Source organism: Mirounga angustirostris, unplaced genomic scaffold (assembly GCF_029215605.1).
Source record: "Mirounga angustirostris isolate CCGP_5_RB_7025 unplaced genomic scaffold, mMirAng1.0.hap1 SCAF_5, whole genome shotgun sequence".
NCBI classification, from domain to species: Eukaryota; Metazoa; Chordata; class Mammalia; order Carnivora; family Phocidae; genus Mirounga; species Mirounga angustirostris.
Genome location: NW_026991713.1, coordinates 59,142,554 through 59,161,346, shown reverse-complemented (window position 1 = coordinate 59,161,346; position 18,793 = coordinate 59,142,554). Strand labels below are relative to the sequence as shown.

The window sequence follows — 18,793 nt, the reverse complement described above, 5'->3', positions numbered from 1 at the left end:
TGGAGGAATAGGACTTGGCATTGACTGCCTGCCTAAGGGTCCAGGCCTGGGAGCCTTGAAGATGGTGGTGGCCTTAACTTGATGGGGAGATCTTGAAGGTCAGGAGAGAGTTTTGACTACATCAGTGCCCTGGGTTGTATGTGCATGTGTTTGTGTGTCCGTGTATACACCATAGTAGGAGAGGCTCTGACTCTAGATCCCAAACAGTCTCCATGAGCACATCAAAAAATCCAGCAGGAGCAAACCATGATATTTACACAAGTTTTCTAAGAGGAAATTAGAACTTTGGCATCAACACTAGAGCTGTCACAGAGCAGGGTCTTTCCAAATGTCACTGCTCAGCCCTTTTCTTCTCCTAATCCTCCCCTTGGCCTCATGAATTAAAGAGGCAGGTATTGACATAAATGGGAGTGAGACATTTGTTACAGAAAAACATTTTTTTTTAACTTATTTATTCGACAGAGAGTGAGCACAGGTAGGGGGAATGGCAGGCAGAGGCAGAGGGAGAAACAGGCTCCCCACTGAGCAGGGAGCCCAATGTGGGACTCGATCCCCGGACTCCAGGATCACGACCTGAGCAGAAGGCAGATGCTTTAATGCCCTGTCACCTTGTAACAGGGCCCAGGTGAAATATTACCCCAAAGTATAGGGCCTGGAAAAGAATTGGATACAGATATTAAAGAAAAGAGATACATCTCATGTATCTAGGTGAAGAGCTGTCTTCTGTGATGTCTCGTCTCCTAGGGTATCTGACCGCCATGATGACCCTGTCAGTTGCCCATGTGTCTTTTCTCATGTTCTGGTTATTCTCTATTCATCGTTCTTTGCTCCCCTCCCTGCTTCAGATTTATTCTCTGCCCATCTCTGCACTGGGCTGGAAGGATGACCTTTGTTGGGTACATCAACTGGGCTCTCTTGTCCTCTAGTGTCTACTTGAGTTTGGCCAATGGGAGACACCAGTGGGAGGTCAGAATGGGAAGAGAGAGAGGTCGAGGCATTTGTTCCTTCTGTTCTCTCCCTGCTTTCGCAAGTGTAGCAGGTAGGTGCCTTGGTAGGTAGACTTCTAAGATGGTTCCCAAAGATCCTCACCTCCTGGTATTCATTCCCTTGTGTAACACTCTCTGCCAAGCATGGACTGGACCTAGTGATTCGCTTCTGACAAATAGAAAATGGCAAAAGTTATAGGATGTCATTTCTGAGATTAGGTTATAAAAGACCATGACCTCTGTCTTGCTTATACATGCGCACACACACACACACACACACACTCTCTCTCTCTCTTCCTCTGGGTCTTCTCAGCTTTTTCACCCTGATGAAGTGAGCTGCCATGGCATGAGCTGCTCTGTGGAGAGGCCCACGTGGGAAGCATAGCCTGCAGCCAGGGAGAAACAAAGGCCCTCAGTCCAACAGTCTATGAGAAACTAAATCTTACCAACAATCATGTGATTGAGTCTGGAAGTGGATCCTTCTGTAGTTGAGTCTTGAGGTGACTGCAGTCTTGATGATATCTTCATCATGCCTTGTCAGAGACTCTGAGCAGAGGACCAGCTAAGCTACAGTTAGACTCCTGGTCCACAGCAATTGTGAGGTAAGAAGTGATGTTATTTGAAGCTGTTAGGTTTTGGAATAATTTGTTATGAAGCCATAGATAATTAGTGCAACATGGAGTAGCAATGGCTGTGTTCTTCCATGACAGTTGCTTCTGCCTGGTGGAACTGGTTCCACAGCTCCATTTCCTAACTGGTGTCAGGGAATGCCATTTCCTCACCCTGCTGCTTCACTGCTAGGAATGCTAATGCCTTTCTGCTGTCATGAGTACTTACTTGCACCTCTGTAAATATATTTTTTTTTCATTAAAAAGTCTCTTAAAAAGGTCTTTCTGAGTGTGCCATCTGTTTTCCGCCAGGACCCTGAGTGATACACCCCACCCTGTCTGACCCATGCTGAATGTCTTTTCCTTGTTCCCCTCCTCCTGGGTGTTAAACCCCGTCCTGGGGTTAGAGGGTTGGCAGACACTCCAAAGGAGGAAGTGACACAGCCTCTTGAGGTAGATAGCTCACATATTTAAGACACAGACATAAGCTGTATTTACGAGGGGTATGTTACCCTGACTGCTGTGGTTCACGTGGCTGGTCTTCTCTGCCAAGCTCTTATGCGCTTGCCCAAACTGCCATACTCTACTGATGCCCCTGATCATTCATCTTACCAATGGGGGAGGTATGAAGACAAAGCAATAGAGTGGAATTTTTTTAAAGACTCTTTCTTATTCTACTTATTTAACAAACATACAGCATGTAATATGTGCCAAGCAAGCACTGTTCTCAGAGCTTTATAAATTTTAATCTCATTTAATCCTCAGAACCAACCAATGAGATAGATACTATTAATGCTCTCACTTTACAGATGATGAAACTAAGGCAAAGGCAGGGTAAGGGAATGGCCCATGATCACACAGCTGGTATGGGGCATAGCTGGTTTCAAACATGGGCTTTTTGTCTCCAGAATCTGTGCTATCAACCACAAGTCCATGCTTGAATATTAAAATCTATTTTATATTAAACATTAGGCCTCCATAACATTAAGTTTCTCTAGTCTTAACTAATCAGTACCTGTGTTAATCAGGGTTCTCTAGGGAAAACAGAGCTAATTGTGTGTGTATATGTATTTATTTATTATTTTAAGGAATTGGCTAATATGATTATGGAGGCTGGCAAGTCCAACATCTGTAGTTCATGTCTGAAGGCTGTCTGCTGGCAGAATTCCCTCTTGCTCAGGGAAGGTCAGCCTTTTGTTCTAGCCAGGCTTCAACTGATTACATGAGGCCCACCCATATTCTGAAGGGCAATCTGCTTAACTCAAGGTCCACTGATTTAAATATTAATCTCATCCAAACCCTCCTCACAGAACCATCTGGAATAATGTTTGACCATATATCTGAGCACTGTGGCCCAGTCAAGTTGACACATAAAATGAACCATTACAATATCCTTCAACATTTTGATTTTGGAAGGTTTAGTGAGCATCAGGTAGGGCCTAGAGGGAAAAAAATACATGTCGTGTGCAACTTCAGGAAGCTTTTTCCAGACCTTAATGTGAAGGACTCTTTTTTTTTTCCCCCTGTTCCTGGTTTCACAGGTGAAGTGGTGAGCTCCAGGGAGCCACAGAATAAGTCCATAAAGAACAAAGAGCCAGCCCTGTTGCCTATGGTCTAAGCAAAAAGAATTCCCATGGCTCCCATGTGATCCAGCTACTTCCCTTGGCAATGACCAGATAGGGATTGAAGTGAAAGGCCAGGGTTAAGGGTCGCAAATTTCAATGACTACAGGAGTCAGGCAGGTAACATAAATGAGCCAGGCAGGCCAGATGTAAGGCAGACAACAGTGCAATGATAAATGGTGTGTCCCTCTACCTTAGGGCTAGGGAATCAGGAGGAAGTGGTAGAGCTGGAACAAACTGGGGTGTGCCTGTGCTTTCTAAAATGGTCAGCTGCCCCTCCCTGGAGCTGATCGTTGCCAGACATTCAACCTCTTCAAGGGAAACTGGAGATCTGGATTTTCATGTGAAATCTCCTGATTTTATTTATTTCTTTTTCTTCTTCTTTTTTTAATGTAGTATTTTTACTTCTTATTTTGAAATAACTTCAGACTTACAGGGAATTTGCAAAAATAGTACAGAGTCTTCACATACTCTTCCTAGGTCCACTGGGGACTGGAGTCCCCAAATGTTAACATTTAATCATGCTTGCTTTATCAATCTTTGTGTCTCTTTCTCGTGTTTTCCTGAACTTTTTGAGAATCAGAGCTGAATTTTTAGTAGACCTGACAGAAGACCCCTTCAGAGCTAAGTGTTCACTTCATGACTGTTTCCATGATGGCAGATTCTGCTCCTTGTGGGCTAATTTTATCTTTGGAAACAACAGTTAATTGACCAGCCAGGATTTGGTGAAGTTTTCTTTTTCTGCAAAGAGTGCTTCCAAATATGTCAAATCTCCCTTTCCCATTTTTTAGTGACATATTGAGCAGATTCCACATTTTTTAGTGTCTTTCGGTTATTAAGAGTCCTTCCAGTTTAAAACTTTACCTCCTTTTTTTCCACCCCAGCAGACACTTAACTGGAGAGACATGAAAGGGGAAGGGGTCCAGTTTTGAATCTCAGGGAAGTGGGACAGGGCAGGCAGAGATCTTCTGAGGAAACTGGTCACTGTTAATAGAGGGCGAAGTCCTCATTTTCTGGCTTGGTCTCCATTCATCTGCTCCTCTGAGAACTTCCACTGATGCAAGGTATAATGGTCTCCAGGTGGAGGGTGCTCAGCTTCACCCCGGCTCTTGCCATTGCTGAGGAACCCCTCAACAAATGGCAGTTCCCTTGGGCCCTGCCCGTGGCCCATAGCACATTGCTCTCACCAGGTGCTGCCTCCTTTCTTCTGGCCTGGAACCCCCCTGGGCAGACTCTTGGCCCTTGACCACTCTTCTAAATGCATTCATGAGAGCAAAGGGAAATTTCAAGTTCTCTTCCTCGCCCTCCAAAGGCTTCGGGAGACTGAGGTGGGAGTGTCTTCTTGCATCTCTTCTATGGCCTACCATGGAAAACTTCCTGCCTCTAGAAGTTTCAGATGACAAGCAGGCACATTTCGTTGTTCACTCTGCCCTGTGGGAGAAATTGCCACAGGGACACCAACATTCATTCTGATCATCTTCCTACTGGACATTTCCCAACCTTTGCAGTTAAGTGTGGCTGTGGGACCGAGTTCTTGCCAACGATGTATATCACTTGCTAGTGTAGCCCAGACAAACCTCCAAGCAATCTGTTGCGTGCTCCTTCCACTCTTCTGCAGTTGCAATGGTGATGAAGATGACAGGTATTGAAGATGACAGGTATTGGAAGATGGCAGAACAATTGCCAGGCTGAATCCCTAAATAATTACATGGAGAAGACTGACTACTGCCCCATTCCCTCAAATCTGATACATGAGAAAGATACAAACTTCTACTGTGTTTGAGCCACTATACTTTGGGTTATTGTTTATAGTAGTGTAGCCTTCCCTAACTAATATATTCTTGCTACCTGGGGACACAAGCTCTCCCCAAAGCTGTCCTACTGTGATCCAGTCTGGGAAGCTCCAGGTCAGTCTAGAGCGAGCATCCATCCATAAAGGGTGATACCAGTCTCCTCTTAACTAGAACCTGCTGTCTATGAGTGATTCCCACAGCCCCTTACTTGACTTGAAGGATGGTGGGGGCATCTCCCTCCCTTCTTTCATGGGGACATTCAAGAAAAAGCTCTTTGGTAGGAGCACTGCATTCCCCACAGAGCTAGGGACCCTGATGATTCCATTTTTCTCCTATCCGCAGGGCAGGGAATGCTAGTCTTGGGGCTGATTGGGGTTGGGTGGCTTTTCCAACTCTTGATAAGTCCTACGGTGGTGAAATGCTCTAGGTGTCAGAAGTTCTCCATGGAATGTAGGGTATTAGTGGCCTGTGGTTTCCAGCTGTGCACCCTAGTGCCAATTCCACGGTTGTGGAAAAAGTCTCACTCAACGGGACACCTGGGTGGCTCAGTCAGTTAAGCGTCTGCCTTTGGCTCAGTTCATGATCCCAGGGTCCTGGGATCGAGGCCCGTATCAGGCTCCTTGCTCAGCGGGGAGCCTGCTTCTCCCTCTGCCTGCCTCTCTCACTCTCTCATTCTCTCTGACAAATAAATAAATAAAATATTAAAAAAAAAAAGTCTCACTCCACATTCTGATGCATAACAAAATGTCATTGGTCAGGGAAAGCAAGGAGTAAGAGGGCAACCAGTTGGGAATTGAGGCTCAGCCCCTGCAGACATGGGTGAGGGGGTGGGTAAGAACTTTATGGGGCCTGTGCTCTCTGAAAAGGCTCGGTCTGGAAGCTGTGGTTCAGGGTGAAGGACCAGGGTGCTCACTGATGCCTCATGGGGGGCTCCCCCATCCTGTGGGCACCTGACTATGCTTTTCACGTCACCTCTCTTTAAGGAAAACACACACATACTCTAAGTCTGATGCTTTCAGTTTAATAATGTTTTTTTAATGTAATTAATTATTAATTATTTATTTTTTTATTTTTTAGGTTTTATGCTACTGTCTTAAAGCCTGTTGCTTCTGGGCATCATTTCTTAGTTTCTCATTACAGTTTTGGCCCCAGGTTCGGTTTATCCTTAATATCATGGATGACATCATATAGGATAGCTACAGAAAAATGAGAAAAGGAGGTGGAAAGACAGAGGGAGAGAGAGTTGAGGATGGAGAGGGAAGAGTGGGGGGAAGAGAATATGAATGCTTCCCAGGCACCAGTCCCCCCCTGTCCATCCCCCTCAACTCCATCTTCTACTTTCCAATTTCACCCAGTGCCTGGAGGGCCTTGCACAGAAGTTGGAGGGATGGAGGTTAGATTTCCCAGAGGCTGAAGGACCTGCCCCTTTCCCACCTAGGCAGGGTCTGCAGTGGGAAGGCTTAGACCCCTGGGCAATCTGGTATCAGGCAACGATGGTGGTTTGAATGTGGGTGAGAAATTGCAGACATTTGAGGGAACAGCAGGAGGGAAGTGAGGGTGGGACATGATGAAAACTTGTGAACAACCCCTCCCCGCCACGTCCTCTTCCTCCTGCTATTCAAGACAAACTTTCCTATCTTTCGGGTTCACCCGCTCCACTTCCAGACAGGGATGCCCTTTTCCTCCCCTAGGCTCTGTCTTGCTCCGGCACACGATTGATTTTCTCTTTCAGAAAGTCTCTCCTGTCCCTGGCTCCTAGAGGTCGGTATCCCAGCCCCCCTTCCCCGGGATCCCTCTTCTACTTCTCTTCTTTCCTGCACTCACACCCCGGCATTAACCCTCCCACCCAGGGCTGGAGCGGGGAGGAGAGAGGAAGGACTCATGGTTCACCGATCCCGGGACAGAGGCAGCCTCTGGGTCATTGGCAAGGGAGGGCAGAGTGGCCTTGTCAAGTCAGGGGCAGTGGGTAAGCCAGATCCAACAGGGGCTGCCTGAAGCTCCCAGACCTCTAATCACAGGAGGGTGGGTGTGGACAGATGGGAGAGAAACCTCTGCCACACTGGGTCCACCAGAAAGGCTTTGTAATATCTAAACCAAAGCCCTCTCTCTGTTGTCCTCCCCACGGACCTAGGCGACTTCTAACAGCCCTATGAGAACGGAAGCATTTTCTGACTTTCTTCCATACCTTGTTAGATGCCCGAGTTTCATAATTAAGATGGAAGGGGCATGATCTGGTTGTAGTGATGGGACAGGACGGGTTCTGATTATTGCATGACATGAGGCCCCCAGCCCTCCATTCCTTCATTCTTTCCACAACAGGAATGAGGCACATATCAAGCACCAGATATTGTGTTAGAAGTTGAGGATATAGCTTCAAGGAAGCTAGTCTTTGCTTGGGGAAGCTGACAGTCTGTGGGGGATTTGGAGGAATTAACGAAATTACGTGAACAATGATTCCATTACAGGGTGATGGTGGTAGGAAGGACGCATACAGGAGGCAGTGAGATGGATAGTAGGGACCGAGACTGTTCTGGGGCATCAGTAAGGTCAGTAAGGCTGCTCTGAGGAAATCAGTCCATTGTTGTGGAGAGGTGAAGGGGCAAGCATTTGAAGATCCGATAGGAGGGGGTTGATGGCTGGGGGGTGGGTGGGTGGTAAAAGAATGGGGTGGGGGATGGGCAGGCAGCTGTGTAAGAGTCCGGGCATGTGGGAAATGTCGGCTCATTGGGGGAGAAAAAGAATGCCCTAGTGGCTGAAGGAGATGGGGCAAACCAGAGACCAGGCTGTGGAGCCAGGTGGGCACCAGAGGATGCCTGGCTTCCTTTGATCAGTGGGCACGGGCCCTTGTGTGGAGAACCTAGTGGGAGGCAGGAGAGGGCTACAGAGACACTCGGGAGAACTGCCTCTGTGGAGGAGGGGAAGGGAGGAATGAGGGCAGGGCCCGTCTTATGGGGGCTGTAAGGATGGGTGCAGGGGAAGGGCCATATTCAAGGGCACAGACCAGGGCCCTAGCCAGAGCGGCCAGGAAGAGAAGCCGTGAACCTCAGGCTTCCATGTGCCGGAGTAGGTACACCACAGAATCCTCAGAAGTCCTGGCATGAGTGGGAGGAGACATCACACCCTGGAAGAGAAAGCATGTCCCTCCTAGTCCACAGGGCTGGGGGTGGAGTTCTCTTCCACCGTTTCGTAGCTGACTGATTTGGGGCACGTCTCGTGGTCTCTGACTCTGTCTCAGCAGTGTGCAGAATCATCCGGGGCACTTGTGAAGTTCGATGGGAAAAGCTCAGGGTAGACAGACAGGGAGAGGCTCCTCCCTGAGCTCTGGATGTGCCCACCTCACCTCCTCAGGAACCCGTTCCGTACAGCAGCCCCTGCTCTCTCCTGCTTGGTTCACTGTGATCTCCTCTTGGCTTTCTCTTTTCAACATACAGACATCTTAAAAACAAACAAACAAAATGTGTATGTTATTCCTTTCTAGCTTCTTTCCAACCCTTTTACAAGCCAGCTTTTGAAAAAACTACCTCGCTATCCTGGTTTTACTTGATGTTCCTCATGCCCTGAATTATTCCCACCACCATCCTTGGGACAGAAACAGTCCTTGCCAAGGTGCTCAAATACAGTCTCCACTTCGCAGCCTGTGGGCTTTTGATGCTGCTAACTCCTTACCCTTTTCAATGCCGGGATGCTCTCTCGCTCTTCCTCCCCTCCCCTCCCACCCTCTCTTTTTGGGCCACCCTTCACCCTGCCCCCTTGACTCACCTCTCCTTGTCCCTTCACTGTTCTCCCGTGTTCTATTCTTATCCCTTGCCTCCTTTCCTTACATCCACTCTGTGTGACTCATTCTTGGAGTCACACTTACTACTCCCACCTCTTCATTCCAGCCTTGACCCATTGCCTGAACGTGAACACCCACCCAGGAGGTAGTGAAACCTATCAAACAGAGCTCTGGGCTGGGTGCTTTTACAGGCTCCTTGTGCTTCCCCCTCTCTCTGCATCAGTCGGCCTATCCCCGGGGTTGTCTGCTCAGGGCAAGTTCTCCTGAGCCAGACTTTGAGCTGTGTGGTGTGGGGACCATCTTTAATTTGTCTATACACCACCCCCAACCTGAATCAAGATGCCTAACACAGTAAGAAGGCAGTATTTTTTTTTTTTTTTTAATGGAGTGAGAATAAATGTGTGGAGCTACATGCTTTCAGAATTTGGGCTGAAGGCATGTGGAGCTGGTAGACTATGCTTAGATTAATCTTTTGGAAACTGGGAATTTCACTTATCTACCCAGCCACTTGATGTACACTTCGCTGGATTATCGATGGGTTTTTTTTTTTTTTTTAAAGATTTTATTTTTATTTTGAGAGAGAGAGAATGAGAGACAGAGAGCATGAGAGAGAGGAGGGTCAGAGGGAGAAGCAGACTCCCCGCTGAGCAGGGAGCCCGATGCGGAACTCGATCCCAGGACTCCAGGATCATGACCTGAGCCGAAAGCAGTCGCTTAACCAACTGACCCACCCAGGCGCCCCTCGATGGGGTTTATTAAGTGAACCTAGCCCGATAGCTCCCTCTGTCTTGCAAGGTGGGCTTGTGCCTGCAGTGTAAAAATCTGGTGATTTAGGCCATAGAAGCTTCCTTGAGTTTGGAAAGAGACCTGGCATGTTCTCAAAGGTGTGGAGAGTCTCGTTGGGGCTCCATGGTGAGGAGGGCTGGCACTGGGCCCCGAATTCCTAAGTGGTCCATGGTGGGACTCCCCAGGAAGGGCGCTGGGGACAGGTTAAGAAATGGGGAATATTTTGCTTGAGAGAGAATGTTGCTACTATGTTTAACTGATGGCTCCCAGCAGGGTCTTCAGAAGGAAGGGTCAGCTAGTTCCTGTCGTTCAGGGTGGGAATAAAGTTGGGAGTCAGGGGGTAAATCAAATCTCATATCAAAGGTTGCAGGGAGGCCGTTGTGGGGAGGAGCAGGGAGAATTCAGAGGAAGGTAGGGTGGGGGTTTCCAGTCCTTCTGCAGGGACTGGGCCCTGGCATCAAAGAGGTAAGTGTGGCAGGGCTTCTACCCTGTGGAGCTCACCGTCCAGGCTTGGTAATAAAGTTAAACTAAGGAATCTGATATTAATATGGCCTATAGTGAGGAGAACCAAGAAGAGGAAAAAACATGAAGGTCTAAAGTAGTGTAGGGCTGCTGGGGGGAGAAGAGAAGAAGTGTTAGATGAAATGCTCAGAGGCATTATGGGCAGGAGAACGAGGGATAGATGGTGCTACATTCCCGGAGATCTGAAACTAACTGCAGAAGAGGGTCAGAGATGGGAGTGGCTCAGGTTGCAGGAGAGCACGGGTGTGTTTGTGTGTGTGTGTTGGGGGGGTATGTGCTGTGTGTGATGTGTGTGGTGTATATGTGTGTGTGTGTGGCCGTGCGGTGTGTGTTTGAGTGGAAGGTATGTGTAAGCAGAGGAGGATGCTTTCTTCCTAATTCAGAAGTCATCTTGACAGATCATTACACAGCCAACAGGAACAGTTAGTTCTTGGCTATTTGCACAAATCTTTTCCAGGAGGGGATTAGCCCTCGAGATGCTGGAATCAGCACTGCCAACAGCAGCCTCTGCACCACCGCCCTGCCCCCTTGACTCCCTCCACTTTCTGGGCTTCCGGAATTACGGGGGCTGGTACTCCCAGGAGTGGTGGTGAGGGGTCAGAGGTCTGCATCGTAAGGACTTTTTTCCCATTAATTTAAAACAGGATGTTTTTCATGAATTTAAAACAGCTTTGTAATGACCCATGACCAAGCTGAGGCTGTTACCCAAATTGGAGAGGGAGGGGATGTGGGGAGGGAGCAGACAATAGGGATGATGCCCTGAAGACTGCAAGTCCTCTTTCCCTGGACGTGGTTAAAGAAAAGTACACCCCAGGCCTCTGGGGTATTTGAGCGGGAGATTGTTCCTAGATGCCTGGTTAAACATCCTGGTGATTGTTGGGGTGTTGATCTGACCCTCCTTCTGTCCTCTGGGTTCCTTCCCATTCTTCTCTACCTGGGTGCTGAGCCTGATCCTCAGCAGTAGGCTGGGGGATGTGGAATACAGAGGGAGAGGTGACCCTTCCTTTAGGAGGATGGGAATGATGTTCCCTGAATCTAAGACATGGATAGAAGGTGCCTTTCCCTGAATCTAAGACATGGATAGAAGGTCATCTCACACTGACCACTCTGAGTGACTTCCCCAGTCTTTCTGGTAAGCACCTGTGTCCACTGCAGTCACAACCTTTTTCCCTGAGCTGGCAGAAGCTGACCGGCCACCTTGGTCAAGTGCACCAGGTATGACTAGGAGGTAAACTGGCTGAATTTTACTGAAGCTTGCCAACAAAATGTTCTCAGAGTCAATGTCCCAGGCTTTGGATATCTCAAAGTAACACATCATGTACTTCTGAAAGGTGAGCTAATATTTGGAAATGATCAACTACCACTTGGAACCAAAGGCGAGAAAGAAGGTGGAGAGAGGTTTGAGCTGAAATTCCATTTGGTTGCCTCATCCCAAGGCTCCCTTGTTGTCTGGCTTCCAGACTAATTCGGAAAGTCGTTTCGAAAGAGGAGACCATTTTGGAGCAATGGAAGTCCGCTGGCATGAGTATGGCTTTCCAAAGTGATGAGTTTGAAGAATGTAGAGAAGTTCAAATAGATTCTCCCCTCTAGTACCATCCAGTTAGCACTTGGCCTTTGCCAAGTCTTTGGAGCACTTCGCACGCAGCCCCTCAGTCCCTTTATCCTCCCAGGATGGAGAGTCGAGGACTATCAGACCCCAGAGAGTTGCAGGGGAGGGACCAATCTGGGGAGACTTCGTGGACCCAGAGGCCCCAGGAAAGGAGCTGGAATGTGGGCCTTCAGGGCTGGGGACTGTAAGTCTTACTTAGTGTAAGGCTCGGATGCTGAATTGGGGAAAATGAATGAGTGGAAGTGATGTTGGGCACCAGCAGAACAAGGAAATACCAGAGGAGAGGCAGAGGGGGACAGCTGGTAGAAAGCTGAGGTAAATTGTGACGGTGGGGCTTAAAACAGGAGGAGAGGGAGGTCGTTGTGGTTGCCCGCTGCTCTGTGTCTTTGGATAATCGGAGGCGGTTCTGAAGTATGGCCAGAACGGGAGGTAGGTCTGCATCCTCCTCCACTTCCGGTCCTGGCAACGCACTTCCTCACCCTCCGAGGTGCTGGGGGTCGAGCCAGGCGGCGTGGAGAGCCGGTCTCTTCGTGGAGGTGACTTGGACAAATAGGATTTTTATGTTCTTGTTAATTCATGTGGGAGCCTGGGGCCTTGTGGGGCTGGAGGTTGAGGAAAGGAGCTGCCCGTGAGGTTTGCAGGAGGCAACTAGTCTTGTTCTCTGCTGAGATTCTAGGAACTCCAGAGGCCACTGGCCTGAAATGGCCCCAGTTGGCCACAAGTCCTGGCTCCCTCCAGTGCCCTGGCTCTCTCCTGGGTAGAATTCCAACCTCTTCCCCACTTCCTGTTCTGAGTTAATGACAAGGAAGGGGTCCGCCCGCCGGGCAAGTGGGATTATTTAACCTCCTTAAAGACTTAGAAACACTTGGCCCAGGAGGGTGTCAGGGAGAAGTCATTGCATCCACAGCCATCTGAACGGCAGAGAGAAGGGAGGCCGATGGGCCAGGCTGAGGGTTTAAAGGAGAGGACAAGAGAGGCATTCCTTCCCCTGCCTTATATTCTGAGTGTCAGATTTCTGCTGTATCACTCATTCCCTGTGTCATGCCTTGGCAGTCCACCTGTCTCAGTGTAGTCGCAGGGAGGATGGCTCTGGCTTTATGTCCTTTCTCTGATACTTGTTTTTAAGACCTAATCCATAGACTTGATCCCCCTTCCCACTGGGAGAAATCCAGCTTCCTTGTCAGTATCTGTGTGGATTCCCAGGAGCTTCTGCTCTTCTGAGCCTTTTCCCTCTGGCTTTCTTCCCGCTCAGCTGTCGCTATCATTAGGTGTCTTGATTCCTGGAGCTGTTCTCTATGACTTGAATACCCCCAAATATGGGACACAGCCCCTTTCTCTGAATTTTTCTGAGCAACACCAACATAAGTTTCTTGTCTTTGCTGAAAATTTGGGGTTTAATTCCAGCACAAGAATGCTTTAATAGTGAGTATGAATCATCTGTGTCCCAAATTTCATTGGCCCTGACTGCCACAGGGAACGTCACACCATCTCTCGCTCCCTAGACCTTCACACTCTCCAGGCCATTATCTTTCCCCTGCGCTCTTACTCATTCACCCATTTTTCATCTCCTCACTCCGTCAGTGTTTATGGACATCTACCATGTGCACTGGGCTAGTGACACATTAGTTTAAATAGCTGAGTTCTCTTTGTCTCCTACCACGCAGGGAACCGTACCTTTCTCCACGGAGAATGCAGAACCCACCCCAGGCATGTTGCTGTTTTTACACCACATACCTCAGCTGGAGAGAAAACTTCGTATCCTGAGATACATCACAACAAACCACAACTCCGTGAAGCACTATTCCTCTATTCTGACCCTTTATCCTGTGAGTTGTTAAGTGTGTTTCTACCAATGAAATAAGGAACAGACTGACCGTCACTTGGTTGCTTTCCTTTACTTTCTGTGTGTTTTATCCAGAGAGCCCAGTTCTTCCAAAGGAATTCCTTGTAAGCACTGCAAATAAAGATACTTTATTTATTTATTTATTTATTTAAAATATTTTATTTATTTATTTGAGAGAGAAAGAATGAGAGAGAACACATGAGAGGGGATAGGGTCAGAGGGCAAAGCAGACTCCCTGCCGAGCAGGGAGCCCGATGCGGGACTCGATCCAGGGACTCCAGAATCATGACCTGAGCCGAAGGCAGTCGCTTAACCAACTGAGCCACCCAGGCGCCCAAAGATACTTTGTTTTAGATGTTCAAATTTGCCTCTGAGTTTTCTAGTTTTCTTTTGACATCCTTTCTTTGGGTGTTAACCAGAGCTCCCTGAAATGTTCTCTTCTGCACAAGAAATGTACAGCTGGATATTTTGCAGGGCATGCGGTCTATAGCCACTTATTTTTGTTATAAATTATTCTATAATAAGAACGATGTAGGGGGCGTCAGGGTGGCACAGTCGGTTAAGCATCTGACTCTTGATTTGGGCTCGGGTCGTGCACTTGCGGTTATGAGATCGAGCCCCATGTCGGGCCACCCTGGTGGGCATTGAGCCTGCTTGGGATTCTCTTCTTCCCTCTGCCAGCAGGTTTGGGAAGTAGGAGGTGGCCTGGACAGCCTGTGGGCCCTGCCAGTGCACGCTCCCTGGTAGGGTCAGGATTCTGTTAGCTGGCCTGTTTGAATCCTGGGTTTTTGTTTTTTAATTCCTCATTTATTTTTCTTAAATGAGATCATGCTGAACAGTCCGGACTACTTCTGCTGGGCTAAATGAATTAAACAAAAAGTATTTTTCTATGCATGAGCCAGGGGGGATTTCATGGGCCAGAATGTGGTGAGACGGCAGTGACACCCTCTAGAACAATTCATGACAACAGCTTCTGGCCTGGCCATCCCCCCTCTCTCTTCCAGCATAAAGCTTGTACTTGGAGGCCCCTGGGTGGCTCAGTCGTTAAGCGTCTGCCTTCGGCTCAGGTCATGAGCCCAGGGTCCTGGGATCGAGCCCCACATCAGGCTTTCTGCTCAGCCGGAAGCCTGCTTCTTCCTCTCCCACTCCCCCTACTTGTGTTGTCTCTTTCTGTCAAATAAATAAATAAAATCTTTAAAAAAAAAAAAAAAAAGCTCGTACTTAATGTTTCTGAATTTAGAGTTAAGAAAAGAGGACAATTTTTATATCCAGGGATAATTTAAAGGCTGAGTCTTCTAAGAGGGTCAGGGTTGTGGGGAATGGTGAGAAAACTAGCCCTCTTCGAGTAGAGCATCTGGCTGAGATCTAGGAGTGGTAGAAAGGGACGCACTGGGTAGGATGGTTTCTGTCAGAACTGTGGACATATTCTGGGTCTGGATGGATCTTCCCTTGGGCCCCAACCTTGTTTCCATATCTATTAAGCAGAGTCACCTGGTACTAGCGCCTGTCCCTTTGTCTTAGGATGTTTTTTACTTCTGCCACACTGATGCTTACAAACGATGAGTTTCTGGCCCCTGGTTGTATCACGTCCATGGGCAGCATCCTGCCACATGTCTAGTTCACCTTTGGTCTGTGAACGTTGTTCCCTGGGAAATCTTTCTGCGGAGTGGCTGGGAGAGGCTGGATTCTTCTCACGGCTCTGCCAGGGGTACCCTGGGTGTCCTTGGAAAGCTCCCCCCCCCGACCCTTGGCTTCTGCCCCCTGCTGCATAAAACAAGAGGTTACCCTTAGATCCCTGCCAGGCCCACATCAGTGCCCACCATCCCAGTGAGGGGGCTGGCCCCTCCCCAGATCTCCCAGTGCTCTCTGGTTGATGTCAGACTGCCTGCCACGGGGCTGGAGCCTTGTCTAAATGGAAAGTTCCCTTTCCAGGGAGGACTCTGAGTCCATGCTCTGGACTGACAGTGTTCACACCTTTTGCCCCCCAACCCCTCTTCCCCCAGCCCCAGGACACTTTTGCCTGAGAGAAACACTGGCCTAAGGACAGTTTTCTATCAGGTTTGTGTGTTTTCTGCTTCTCCCAGGTCCCACAGTCCATTCTGAAGATGTGGAGGCTGCCCTCTGAGAGAATGAGGAGCGGGGAGTGTTGGGGGAGGCAGTCTCAGGAGGAGAGGCCCTGACAGCCATAGCAAATCCTGGACAGCAGGGGGCGCTGTGGGAGCGGCCTGATGGTCCCCATGGCAATCCTTTCCCTCCAGAAGTCATCTCAGGCCACCCCTGCCTAAATCAGACTCTCCCTCACCCACCCAGTCCAGCCCCCTGCCTGTTTCGTTTTTGTAATTCCACAGCGCACTTACATAAAATCTTTAAAAAATCTTTGGTGTGTGTTTGTCCATTGAATGAATAATGGAAAGAAACAGAAATCTCTCCCAGGCTCCTACCTTCTATGGGCAAAGGAGAGATGTCCTGACCCCAGCTGGTCAGCTGTGCTTCACTTGCCTTGTCAGGGGACTGAAGTCTCACTCTAAGGCCTGCTGCTTCCAGGTTGCCAGAGACCATGGAAGTGGGTGGTGTGGAGTCCTGAGCAGTGGTCTTGAATCATGGCTCTCATTATGTGCAGGTTCTGTTCTTTATCCGACCAAATCCCAGGGAGCTCCATCCAACTCCAAGGATATCCCTGAGAGGGAGACTCACAGGCGGGGCTGTCGGCAAGCCTCAGACCAGGACCGTGCACTGGAAGGAAGGTGGGAATGCCCTCCTGTGGCCTCTGATGGGAGGATAACCAAGAAACTGAGGTTCTGGAAGACCTGGGGACCTGGGCCAGCATATCATTCTCCTCTCCAGGTGGTTCTGGGGCTCCGTGTCAGGGTGAGGCCTGATGTGAAGAAGAAGGGGGTTATGGCCTGAGCTCTGTAGCCTGGTTCATGGGGGAAAGAAGCCAGACTGCTGAAAAAAGGATATATATTCCCGAGTAAGGAATGTGTGTAGGTCAGGTGTTAGGGCCACTGAGTTCCATGCCCTCGTATCTATCGTCGCTGTCACCTCCCAGAATCCTCGAACTCTCATTTGTACTATGACAATAACCTCTTGGTTGGTCTCCTTGCCTCCATTCTTTCTGCCCATGGTTTTGCCAGAATGAGCTTTTGAAAAAGCGTATTAAGTCATGTCAGCTTTTATTTTCAAAATCTTTCAAAATCTTTGTCAACCTATTACCTGCAAGATGAATCTTAAACTCCTTAGCCATAACCCCGCTCTCCTTCAGATTGTCATCAGGCTTTCTGATGGCAATGCTTTGTGCAAGAGAAAAATGGGGACACCTGGCTTGCTCAGTCCATGGAGCATGCGACTCTTGGTCTCAGGGTCATGGGTTTGAGCTCCACATTGGGTGTAGAGATTACCTAAATAAAATAAAATAAAATCTTTTTTAAAAAACAACAACAAAAAAATGGGAGTAACATATTTAAGATTCCAAGGAAAGAAAATGTGAACCAAAAATTTTAAATCACTGTTACCAATGTGCCCGTCCTGAGAAATCTGCTAGAGAGTGAGCTTCAGACAATCAGGATGACTAGAGAGATCTTACCAGAAGGAATGGTGGCAAGCATTAAAAATACAGTTACAGGGACGTCTGGGTGGCTCAGTCGGTTAAGCGTCTGCCTTCAGCTCAGGTCATGATCTCAAGGTCCTGGGATCGAGTCCCACATTGGGCTCCCTGCTCAGCGAGGAGCCTGCTTCTCCCTCTGCCTGCCACTCCCCCTGCTTGTGCTTTCTCTTTCCCTAATAAATACATAAAATCTTAAAAAAAAATACAGTTACACGTAGAACTAAAAGTAAATGAGCGTCTAAAAGGCAAGCACAGCATGAGCTGGTTATATATTCAGTTGATTGATGTATGGGGGTATGAGAATAAGCAGAGAGTGCAGGTAATTTAAAAACATATTCTGAATTAACATAAGAATAAAATTTAAAAAAATAAAAATAAAAACATATTCTGAGTATTGGAGGTAGTGGTATTAATATTGTTATTTTCAGACTATTATTGTATAATGTCAGATAATGTAAATGATGGGCCTGTTTGATCATCCTGTGTTTTTAAGAATCAGGAATCATTTTTTTCCCCTCAGGACAACAACTTGCTGGGATTTTTATTGGGATAACATTGAATCTATAGATCAATTTGGAGATAATAGACAGCTTTACAATATTGAGTCCCTCTAGTCATGAACATGATCTATCCCTTCATTTATTAATAATTTTGAATTAGTAATAAAGTATTAACAATGTTTTGTAGCTGCTGTGTAGAAAATTTTCCTTAACCTTATTCCTACAATTTGGGCTTTTTGATGCTATTTTAAAAGCTACTTCTGGATCTCATTTTCTAATTGTTCCCTCCTTGTGTATATAGAAATACAATTGATTTTTCCAAATTGAACCTATATCCCATGACCTTGCTCAAATTACCTAATGATCTGATGGCAAGTTCTTTGGGATTTTCTACATCTACAATTATGTTGTGATCATGTTGTGTGGGGGTGATGACAGTTCCATTTCTTCCTTTCCAATTCATACATTTTTTTCTTGCCTTTTTTGCAGTGGCTAGGGCCTCGAGTGCAATATGGACAGACATGGTGAAATCAGGTATTCTTGATCTCAGGTGGAAAACTTTCATTAATTCACCATCAGTATCATCTTTAATGTAGGTCTTTTAAAAAAGATACTCTAGATTCACAAAGCGCTTTTCTATTCCTAGTTTGCTAAAGTTTTTATCATGAATGGGTATGAAACTTAATCAAATGCTTTTCTGCATCTATTAAGATAGTCATATTACCTTATTTATTCTGTTAATGTGTTAATTCTGTTAATAGGTAATAATTTATTCTATTAACATAATCAATTATATTCACTAATTGATTTTTTGATTCTTCCAGCTTTACTGGGGTATAATTGACAAAGAGAAATTGTAAATATTTAAGGTGTATAATATGATGTTTTGATATACATATGCCTTGTGAACTGATCACCACCATCATGTTGATTATCATTACCTCATGTAGTTACAATTTTTTTTATAAAGATTTTATTTATTTATTTGACAGAGAGAGATAGCAAGAGCAGGAACACAAGCAGGGTGAGCGGGAGAGGGAGAAGCAGGCTTCCCGCGGAGCAGGGAGCCCAATGTGGGGCTTGATCCCAAGACCCTGGGATCATGACCTGAGCCGAAGGCAGACGCTTAATGACTGAGCCACCCA

The 18,793-nt window shown here is 47.3% G+C and overlaps 1 long non-coding RNA gene across 1 annotated transcript; it reads left to right on the top strand.

Moving 5' to 3' along the window:
- Positions 1-11,880: 11,880 nt before the first annotated feature.
- On the top strand, positions 11,881-16,744 carry LOC135364330 (uncharacterized). The gene is made up of 3 exons (XR_010411208.1): positions 11,881-12,016; positions 13,366-13,527; positions 16,165-16,744. It is a non-coding gene; the product is annotated as an uncharacterized LOC135364330 (long non-coding RNA).
- The last annotated feature ends 2,049 nt before the right edge of the window (positions 16,745-18,793 follow it).